Source organism: Canis lupus, chromosome 6, assembly GCF_011100685.1.
Source record: "Canis lupus familiaris isolate Mischka breed German Shepherd chromosome 6, alternate assembly UU_Cfam_GSD_1.0, whole genome shotgun sequence".
Lineage (NCBI taxonomy): Eukaryota > Metazoa > Chordata > Mammalia > Carnivora > Canidae > Canis > Canis lupus.
The window spans coordinates 39,484,606-39,492,586 of NC_049227.1; positions in this window are offsets into that span (position 1 = coordinate 39,484,606).

Consider the following 7,981-nt stretch of genomic DNA (forward strand, 5'->3'; position numbering starts at 1 on the left):
CTTAAAATTCAGGACTTTGGTGGGGTGACTCCATCCCAGCTCCAGGGTTGGGCATTTGAAAGTAGGCCTAAGACAATCAATGCTTTCCATCCCCTGGTCATAGGGATTGATTTGGGATGGGGACAGTGACCCACTTCCAGCCAATGACACTCAAACCCAGAATTTGTACTTTGTAGGGAAAATGAGCTTCACAGGGATGCAGAGAAGCTGAGACTCAAAGACACGGTTTCAGCCTCTGGATTGAGTTTTGTCTCAACCACCCTGACTTTCCAGGTGCTGGAGCCAATAAAATGTACCACCAGCACCACCATCTTTTTCTTTAAAGCCAGTTGAATTGTATTTCCTGTCACTTGCTATGGCAAAAACCCTAATTAATCCATACAATTTTCTCAAAAGGATACCTTCATAGTGATATCTTAATGAAACTATTCAGGACTATAGTCTTTGCAAGGTTTTGATGTCTTGCTATTGTTGTTGTTTGGGGGCCACTTTAACACAGCAAATCATATTTGGTGAAGTGACCAAGATGCCTTATAAGAAGCCTGTGCAGCTTCTCTATCACAGGGTCAGAAGGACTCTGTTTAGCTATAGTACAGTTTTAGGTCTGGAAGAAGTACACTCACAGCTACACAGGGTGAGAGATAAAGGCAATGAACAGCATAAAATATCTTTATTAAGACCTTAGTAAGCAACGATTTCTGCCATCCCTGAGAATATAGGAAACTGGAAAACACTATGATTTTGGCTTCTCTACAATGTGTATCCTCAGTGTGGTATATAATTCATAGGGTCGGTATGATTCAATATTTTTTGGGGGTGGGAGAGGGTGTGGTTAAAGACACACAATATTTACCATTTTAAACACTTTTAAGTGTACAATTTAATGACGTTAGCATATTCACCAAGGTTCTCTTTCCAGAACCTTTTCATCATCCCAAACAAGATTCAATCTTTTATACTCTATATTTAAAAATTACAAGGGGCATCTGGGTGGCTGTAGGTTGAGCGTCTGACTCTTGATTTTGGCTCAGGTCATGAGAACGAGCCCGTCATCAAGGTCCATGCTGAGTGCAGTGTCTGCTTACGGTTCTCTCTCCCTCTGCCCCTCCCTCCCCTGTTTGCATGCAAACACTCTCTCTCAATGAGTAAATAAATAATTTTTTTGAGATAAAAAATTATAACAAAGAACACTGACACAAAGATAAATTTGATCCAGTTGGGAAACTTTTCATCTTCAGAGGCTGATTCCGTCTCCAGCCGTGTAATGGCAAACATACACTCATGCCAGAACTCTGGAAGCATTTATAGGGGTAGGTAAAGGATTTTCAGATGTTGATCACCTAGGATGAGTCTGGGAACTAGAATTCGAATCTATCATTCCTAATTTCTAACTCCCTGTAACATTTTACTATTTTGTCAAGTGGGTTATAAATTAAAAATTGGATCAAAATTCTCCCTCTACCTGTGTCCCTGCCTCTGTGTGTGTGTGTGTGTGTCTCATGAATAAATAAATAAAATCTTAAAAAAAAAAAAAAAAACAACCTTGGGATCCCTGGGTGGCGCAGCGGTTTGGCACCTGCCTTTGGCCCAGGGCGTGATCCTGGAGACCTGGGATCGAATCCCACGTCGGGCTCCCAGTGCATGGAGCCTGCTTCTCCCTCTGCCTATGTCTCTGCCTCTCTCTCTCTCTCTCTCTCTGTGTGTGACTATCATAAATAAATAAAAATTAAAAACAAAAACAAAAACAAAAAAAACCCTTGTAATTGCAACATGTACCCTGAGTTGACCTCTCCTCCCATAAGTTAATTATTTAAAAGTAGATCTATACAGAAAGTATGTTGTAAATTTGAACATATTTTGTCTACAGTTATGGTTTGAAGAACATCATTTTTTTCAAAATATTTCCAAGGTTTTCCGGTTACAAATATGGAGACTGATGTAATAAATGCATCTTAATTGAGAGCCTAGCAAAATATAAATGAAAAGATGTGATACGCAGTCTTTTTTTCCCCTATTAATCCGTGGTTTAAAGCCTTTGAAATAATTTGGTCAGTAGTCGGTATTGTGTGAAATGGTGACCCCCCAAACAGTCTGACAGTTCCCTGGCATGCCGTTTTTCAACAGCATGTTGTAATTATAATGGATTTTATTGACATCATAAATATGGGAGCACAGGTGGTACCCATTTCCAGTTGTTTAATTGAAGAAATGAAAGATCTTGTAATATACAGTTGACACAGAGAATTTATCAAGCCACAATAAAATTTTGAAATAGCTGTGACCCTGGGGTCATAAAATGACTGATCAAGAGAAAAAAAATTTATGAAATAGAAGTGATTATATTGACTTATTTTATGCTTAGCTGTAATACCAGCAGTGAATGTACTGCCTCCCGCTGCTTCTATTCTATTGGAGAAATAGATACAAATATCATCTGAAATCATAAGCTACCATTAAACGATAAAACACAGTCAACTCTTATTTTTAAGAATACTGACATAGGGGCCCTGGGTAGCTGAGTCGGTGAAGCATTGGACTCTTGGTTTCCGCTTAGGTCATGATCCCAGGGTCATGGGACGGAGCCCCACGTCCGGCTGGCGCTCAGTGCAGAGTCCAGAGTCCGCTGGAGATTCTCTCCCCACGCCCCCATCCTCCCCTCACCCTTGACCCCGCTCTCTCTGCCTCTCAAAATAAATAAAATATTTTAAAAAGTGGCGGGGAAGGGCAGCAGGGTGGCTCAGTGGTTGAGCATTTGCCTTCAGCTCCAGTGATCCTGGAGACCCGAGATCGAGTCCGGCATCGGGATCCCTGTGTGGAGCCTGCTTCTCCCTCTGCCTGTGTCTCTGTCTCTCTCTGTGTGTCTCTCATGAATAAATAAATAGATAAATTTTAAAAAAGAATACTGAGCGCTCCCCAAAAAGTGAAGGGTCCTGGACTTCAACCGTATGGCCTTTTGAAGCTAACGTCATGCGTACAGATTAAGAGGTGAAGAAAAGCTGTTGGTGACTCTCTTCAGAACAGTAACTGGGGCTATGTGACAGATGACCTTTTCTTGTACAACTCGAATAATATCTCATTTAGGGGTGGCACACGAGGAGAATCCCAGTTAGTGTACCATGCCACCTGTTTTCCTTCCACATCTTCCCCTCCATGACCTCCCAGGGAGGGTGACACCTGCTATGACCCTCAGGGGCCTAAAAGCCAAGCAGGGGAGGCTCATCGTGTTCATTTACATTTCACACGAAGATGAGTAATGCTTCTAAGGCCGAAGAGTGAATCCGGAATCCGTTTTGGGCTAGAGCTGGGAGCAGCCGGCGGCCCGTTCTGCACCTTGCCACCTGCTGGAGGCCTGTCCCTGTCACGGCAGGGGCTGGGCTCCGAGAGGACCCAGCTCTCATGACACCGCTGTGGGGCGGGGGGGTGGGGGGGCGAGAGGCACAAACAGATCCCCTGCATACCTCCCCGCACCCAGGGTTTACCTTTGTGCTCATCTCTCGCACCCGACCTGTCCAAACCTTTCATCTGACAGATAAGGAAACAAAGCTCAGAAAGTCTTGACCGACACAGCTGATTAGTGCAAAGCTGAAATTTGGCCGGACAGCTGGACTTGTGGGGGTGATGACTCGCCCTAGCACCCCTGAACTCCCCACGCCTCTGCTGTGAGAGGAGAGCGCTGACGAGTGCCTGCTGAAAGGAAGCACCTAGAGAAACAGGTACTGAGCTTGTCTCAGGGCAATCATTTAAAATTTTTCAGTGTCTTCCGTGTCGTCGGGGTTTCCTGTTGCTACCTTAAGCACGTGCTGGTGACCCATGCAGACAGGCTATCGTGCTTTGAGCACATTACCGAACGTGTAGACAAACCCAACAAGGAGCACAGCCCAGGATCTGGACCCAGAGGGGAGGCAGTGGGCGCCGCGCGTGGAAATCTCCCCGCTCAGCGAGTGTGCCCGTCCTCGGAGCCATTGTGAGCACTAGGATCGGCAAGTGAGTAGCAGCTGTCATTCACAGTGGCACAGTGGCTTCAGCCAAGGGGGCTCTTGAAAATGTTTTCCAGCAGTAATAACGAAGTGATGCGCGTCATGGACAATGAAGTGGAGGAAATGGAAATAAAGACCTTGCTGTCACGGGGCCGCCAGCTGTTACATATCTTTAAAAACATTTGTACACTCGCACACATGACACACATGAAATTAATTTCTAAATACGAATTCATTACTTACATAAACATCTTGGGGAAATGGGCTTTTTTTAGAGACATGGTGGGAAAGTGGCTAGAGTTTTAAATTGAGTCCAAATTCGAGAAAGCAATGAATGCCAAACCAAAGAACTGTGACTTTATTTTATTTATTTTAAAGGTGTGTGTGTGTGTTTTTTTAATTCATGAGAGACACAGAGACAGACAGAGGCAGAGACACAGGCAGAGGGAGAAGCAGGCTCCCTGCAGGGAGCCTGACGTGGGACTCAGTCTGGGGTCTCCAGGATCACGCCCTGGGCCAAAGGCGACGCTAAACCACTGAGCCACCAGGGCTGCCCAGAATTGTGACTTTAATGCAGGGTACTGCAAGCGATAGGTCACAGGGCAAATCTGACCCACTGCTTGTCTTGTCTGTGAGAGATGAGCATGCCCATTTGTTCAGGTATTATCTGTGGGCAATTTTTTTCACTCTAGGGGTAGAGTTGAGTCATTTCAACAGAGACCAGATGGCCCGCAGAGCCCTTTATGTATATGCTCCTTTACAGAAACATGCGGGTGCATGCTAGGATAGACAGTATTGAAGGTTCTGGACCAGAGGAATGCTGTGATGGAAGCCATGAGATCCTGACCCGGCAGGAGGGTGCACGATGGGCTGGAGCAGGGTGCTAACAGCGGTCAGATACAAGGCCACCAGAGCCCAAATGAAGGTGGTCACAATAAATATGGGGAGAAAAGGACAGGTTTGAGAGATATTTCAAAGAAAACCAGAACGTGACACCTGGTTAGATAAAAGTAGAGCAGAAGTGCAGGTTCAAGGCTACTTTGAGTCTGGGTGCTCAGGTTCCCAGCTCCGTGTTCATCACAACTGAACGAGCAGCTGGCCTAGGGTGAGCAGCTCACTGTAGTTTTAAACATACCTGGTCCCACAAACTGCGTGAAAAGCCTGCAGATGGCTGGCGACGTACAGCTGGGACTTGAGCGGTCCGTGGTGCGCCTGCGGTAATGCAAGTGGTAAAGGTCTGTGGCAACAGCCGAGGAAGGTTTGGACAAATGATATGTGTCTGATATAAACTGTGATGACAAGTTTCCCATGACAGCCCTCCAAAGAGGCGGGCCCTTCCTAATGTCACATGAGTAACTTCCTGCGGGGGGTGGGGGGGGTTGGTTGGGGGGAGGGCAGCCAGAGTCTGCTCCAAGGACCCTGCTGGTGACCTCCCCCACCCCACCCCACCGTCCCCTCCCTCAGCACGATCCCTTCAGCACAGTGGGCATCAGGCATGTGGGGCACACACAGGACATGCTGTACACGGACTACAGACGCTCTGGGGTCCCAGGCCCACTCAGGGCTCACTTTAGCTTACCCCAGAGCGTCGCCTACCTCGGGCCCTAGTAGGCTCTCCAGTTCCACTTGGAAGTTCTGCCTCGGATTCGCATCACTTTGGGGCAGGTGCCAATGTCTCTGCTTTTCCTCTCTCTGAGGGTGGAACATGTCAAGTTCTTTCTGGCTTGGGCCACCCAGACTTGAGAAGGGATCTGTTCTTCCCACAGCCCCCTGGATTCTGACTCAGCAGTTGGCATGGATTATCCCTAGAATTTACCAGAATGTTCCTGGGCTCTCAGTGCTCAGGCCACTCCGTGGTTGCTACTGCCTTTTTTTTTTTTCCCATAAACTCTCTCCTTTATGAGGCTTCTTCACACTTTCCCGAATCCAGCTCCCCCCATCTTGTTCACCCCAGTAGTCCCTAATCGCTTCTGATTGCCCCACTCATGGGTTACCTCACTCCTCTTCTTCAGGAGAACTTGTGCAAAAATGTGCACAAATATCTGTAACTATTAGCACATCTACAATCTATTTAAATGTTGGCTGGTCCTGGACAGACAGAGGAGTAGGGAGTGAGACAATCAGTACTTGGTCAATCAGTATTTCCACTCCTGGGAGGGAGACTGTAATCACAGGATCGACTTCAGAAAAGTTATTTTGTTGTTACATTAATAAAAGGTGGTCTTGTAATTCATTAAAATAGTTGTCAATCTTTTCCTCCGGATTAGTAAGTGTAAAGTTGATTACTATATATTTTTCCGGTCACTTCCTTGTGACAGGCTCCTAGATGGTTTGACAGGTGCCATGCACTGGGGAGGTGACAAGCATAGCCGTATACCATTTCTTTAGCCAGACACGCAAGCTATTTTACCTCTGACCTTTGTTCGCTCATCCTTGACTTCTTCATCAAGGGGCAAGCCTAGGCTTTCCTGTCCTCGTTTCTGTTCACATTCAACCAAAATGTATTAACAAGTCAATTCTATTGTTAAGAACAAACCAAGTTCACAGAATTGATATAAAAAATGGAAGGAATGAATTCTTTTCTCATCCAGAGGTTCCCAAGCTCATTATTAACATCAAACAATCCCACTTTTTTAGGCTTGTGTTTCCAAGCCCACGTGTCTTATAAAAAGCCTTTTGTGTCTTACTGAGGGTGACTGCTTAATCTTAGATAGCTTTCAGAGAGAATTAATCTACTAAAATATGAAAAAATTGAACAAAAAATTTAAATATTACTCCCCTACTGAGGCACAAATGAAAAATGCATGCAAACTATTTTTTAAAGATTTTCTTTACTTATACATGAGAGACAGAGACACAGGCAGAGGGAGAAGCAGGCTTTCTGCAGGGAGCCCCATGTAAGACTCGATCCCAGGACCCTGGGATGATGACCTGAGCCAAAGGCAGATGCCAAACTACCGAGCCACCCTGGCGTCCTTTCCCTTTAAAATTGACTTAATGGGACAACTGGGTGGCTCAGCGGTTGAGCACCTCCCTTCAGCCCAAGGGCAGGATCCTGGAGTCCTGGGATTGAGTCCCCTATCAGGCTCCCTGCATGGAGCTTGCTTCTATCTGCTTGTGCTTCTGCCTCTCTCTCTGTGTGTCATAAATAAATAAATAAATAAATAAATAAATAAATAAATAAAAAAAATCTTTAAAATAAATAAATAAAATTGACTTAAAATGTCAGCTCAGGGCAGCCCCGGTGGCTCAGCGGTTTAGCCCTGCCTGCAGCCCAGGGTGTGATCCTGGAGACCTAGGATCGAGTCCCGTGTCCCCGTGTCGGGCTCCTGCATGGAGCCTGCTTCTCCCTCCTCCTGTGTCTCTGCCTCTCTCTCTCTCTATGCCTATAATAAATAAATAAATAAATCTTTGAAAAAAAATGTCAGCTCACTCTTTTGGAAAGATCAAGACCCACTCTTTTAAAGACGAAGACTGGAAAGGAATATTGAAAATTTAAAAATCCTTTATTAAATTTGAAGTGGTTGGAATGCAGGTTATTCTTTATTTGGCTTTCGATTATTATCTGGGCAATTAAAAAAAAAACCTAACAGAAGAGGAAAAGTAGGAGCTATGTTGGGATGAGAAAAAAAATTTTAAAAATATATATGTTGGGATGAGATCACAAAACGTGCCCCTGATGTTGTATTTTTCTTTTTAATATATGATCGGTATACTAAGTATCAAAGTTGTTTTTCCTAAAAGGAGAAGCTCACTAGCTTAAATGATGCTGCCTGCGGACAGCAGTCTGGGACAAAGCTAACGGATCCAGCTGTTGGATCTTGGGTCACCTGCCCCCATCAGTGCTCTAGCAACTCAAATCAGTGTGCAAGTCCTTAGGACACAAGGGTTTCCCAACGGCACTAAGAGCGGGGCTCCCCTCCCGGAGTTGCGGGCAGACCCGGCCCGGGAGCTCCGCCGCGCACCTCACCGATCCCAGCCCAGCTCGCCGCAGGTCTGGGGCG